Genomic DNA, 3,599 nt, shown 5'->3' with positions numbered 1-3,599 from the left:
TTAACATATTTTAGAGCTTCAAGTATAGCTATTGATTCCGCTGAAAAGATTGAAAATTCGTATGGTAGTTTATACTTGAATTCTACGTTTGTAGCAGGTAAAAAGTATGCGCATCCAGTCTCTTCTGTTGTTTTTGATACGTCCGTGTATATTACTGTGGCTTCCCTATAATCCTGCAGTAGAGTATTAGAAGATTGCTACTCATAATGGTGTTCTCACGATAAGTGGGTATTATAACCTGAGTTCTGTGGAATAAAGAATAGTAGTCTAAGCTTCTGTCAACCGTGTCCAATTTCTTGAAAAAAATAGGATTATTCTGTAATGCCATGCATAAAAGCGGGGAAGGTTTTTTCTCCTAATATTTGTTTGTAAGATCTGACTCGTTAAGTTGACGGACGCTTGAAAATAACTGTGAGTTAGTTAATAGAATTTTAAGAAGGCTTTTTTCACTTAAAAAATTTCTTCTATTTTCCAGGGGTAGTTCAGCGGCTTCAAGATATAAGGGTTGTATAGGGGTTAATGGCTACTTAAAAATGTGGTACGCTTCACGATTTTGCGTGTCATCGTTGCGAAATGGCCATATTAATCTTCTCTGTATCGTTTTAATTTTAGTATATATACCGCCAAATCGCGTACTTGAAACATATTTTGTAAGTATGGATGTTATTTTTTTTGAATTTTATTTTAAAAGAGGAGGGATTAGACACAACTTATTTATCACGAAATATTTTTTTATTTAGATAAATTAATAAAGTGAAGGGGTGAATTTGTATTCACCAACTTGAAAAAGTTTGACCCCAGTATTTAAATAGAATAAAAACCAAAATGTTTAACAAAATAAATTTTATTCCTTAAGCTTCCAAAATAGTAGAAACGAAGAAAAATGTTGACAAAAAAATCATAAAAAGCGATCGTTTTACGCTTTTCCGTTGATACATCGAATGTCCGAACAGTCACGCCAATATTAAGTCGGTATCCACCATTAATATCTGAAACTTTAATTTTGATTCGATTTCCGTTGATTTGTACTGTGGGTGCTTGAATTTAAATCCTTTCGTTTTATGTCTGGGCACGCTCTTCGAAAAGGAGTCTCCGCGTCGACGATCTCCTCTAAGTGCTTTATTAACTCATCGTGGGGGCGACTGACGTAAAAATTAAATTAAGTGCATTCCAAGGTTTTGGAAACATTAAAAATGCTATTTGGATTGGTTACTTAAATATAATATATTCTGTAGTTAAACGGAAACGAGACTTAATGAAAATTATTTTAGGGAAGGACGAAAATCATTTTCCTGTACGAATTTTTATTTTTCAAGTTTTGGATCAAAATTAAGACGATTGGTTGTGATAGATATCAAAATTTTTGATTATTTAACAACTATTGCATATTTTACGACTAAAATTATATTTAAAAAGGTCAAAAACAAACCGGAAGTAAAATTTTTTAACCGGAAGTGAAAAAATTGTATGACCGCAAGTTAACGAACACTGGTTTTTAAAAATATTTTGTTACGTTGATTAATAATCTGTTGTCAAAATAATTGTATCTACTTATTTTCTTAATGTAATTATGTAAAATTATAATTATATTTATTTTTAATTTTCCCCAATAGATTAAAACTCTTCTTGGGCTAGCTCAAATTAATAAATAATCTCAGGGTTTTACGTCATTCAAACAACAGAAATACAAAACCAATACTCAGAGGAAGCTCATGGATAAATAAAATTCAAAAATAAATTATAACCGTATAATAAAAAATATTGTGTTTGTCACAAAGTTTATGTGATAGGTGATTATGTGATTTTGTTAGTACTTAAAATATAATGTTGTCATGATATTTTATGTCCTTAGAATGAATAACCTTGCCTATATCTATGACATATCATATGATTACATTAATCAATGTCTAAAACAATTTAAGTTAGAGAACAAGCTTAAAAATACACTGTATACACTACTTCCGTACTAGCCTTGACATAACAAGCAAGATCTGGACAACAGCAAAAAGACAAAACAACTAAATCTAAGCAAAACAAATGAAATTTTTGAAACCTGTTATTAAAAGGCTGTACTGAATCATAGATAGTACAACTAGATACTAGTTGTACTATCGACATATAATAAGAAATAATGAACTAAATAACATAATTAAATAGTACAGAAATAAAAAGGTAAAAGAAATAATAAGTTAGACTTACTCACAATCAATTTAATTTAACTAATCGGACGACCGGTTTCGCTTTCTATAATATGCAAAGCATCTTCAGGTCACGATACAAAGTTAAAATGCTGAAAATAATAATCCCACATTAGGGTGTTGTCTAATAAAGATAAAACAAAGGTAGGTGATATAAATTATATAAATTACAGTAATTATGCCAATATTGCATGTCTGTGGTTTTATAAATGAATAAAATGTTTAAGCATACAAGGTAAGACCCACAAATTGGTAAAATAGTCTATTAAACTGTAATGAATTAATAAATAAACAAATAAATAAAACATTACTTACATGCCGGTACCCTATTAATTGATGGTTGAAAGAACATTGTTCAAACTATCTTGTATTGTTGATTGGAGAACTCAGGTCAACTATTGTAATTGTTTAACAGTAAACGGGGAAGTTCTTGAGGAGACAGATTTTATCCAATGAAGTAGAGATAGGTGAAATGTAATTGTTTGTTTGATGAAAGTAATGTTCTATACCATTAAGTTCTTTAAAGTTATTTATATTTATTCTGGAGATATATTTATGAAATGTGTGTTATTTATTGAGATTTTTATGTTTTGTTTTGGAAGGTGACAGTTGTAAGACAATGAATAAGAATGGATGTACAAATTGTGTGGGTGTGCAATTACATCAGCTTATATATTAGCTGATATAATTGCACACCCACACAATTTGTACATCCATTCTTATTCATTGTCTTACAACTGTCACCTTCCAAAACAAAACATAAAAATCTCAATAAATAACACAAATTTCATAAATATATCTCCAGAATAAATATAAATAACTTTAAAGAACTTAATGGTATAGAACATTACTTTCATCAAACAAACAATTACATTTCACCTATCTCTACTTCATTGGATAAAATCTGTCTCCTCAAGAACTTCCCCGTTTACTGTTAAACAATTTGTGGGTCTTACCTTGTCTGCTTAAACATTTTATTCATTTATAAAACCACAGACATGTAATATTGGCATAATTACTGTAATTTATATAATTTATATCACCTACCTTTGTTTTATCTTTATTAGACAACACCCTAATGTGGGATTATTATTTTCAGCATTTTGATTGTGAGTAATTCTAACTTATTATTTCTTTTAGCTTTTGAAATGGACTCACACAAGCAACACATTCATGATTAGTACAGAAATAGTTAGAATATACAGATTAAAAAAAAGAACGAAAGAAGTTTCCCATTAAAAGTTTTTAAATATAGAGACCCGAATAGTAGAAGAGCGACACCAAAAAAAAATTATGAGTTTTTTGGTTCAAGAATCTTATTCTAATCGAATTTGGGTAGCGGGTAGACACTTTTCTACGATCCCGGTAGAGAATATGCCTATTTCAGGGAAGCGACGCTGC

At 29.8% G+C, this 3,599-nt stretch overlaps 1 non-coding gene across 1 annotated transcript; it reads right to left on the bottom strand.

Moving 5' to 3' along the window:
- Positions 1-529: 529 nt before the first annotated feature.
- Positions 530-636, bottom strand: LOC140435342 (U6 spliceosomal RNA). Its single transcript, XR_011950148.1, has one exon. It is a non-coding gene; the product is annotated as a U6 spliceosomal RNA (small nuclear RNA).
- Between the last annotated feature and the right edge of the window lie 2,963 nt (positions 637-3,599).

This window comes from Diabrotica undecimpunctata, chromosome 2, assembly GCF_040954645.1.
Source record: "Diabrotica undecimpunctata isolate CICGRU chromosome 2, icDiaUnde3, whole genome shotgun sequence".
Lineage (NCBI taxonomy): Eukaryota > Metazoa > Arthropoda > Insecta > Coleoptera > Chrysomelidae > Diabrotica > Diabrotica undecimpunctata.
This window is presented reverse-complemented; position numbering and strand designations above follow the sequence as displayed.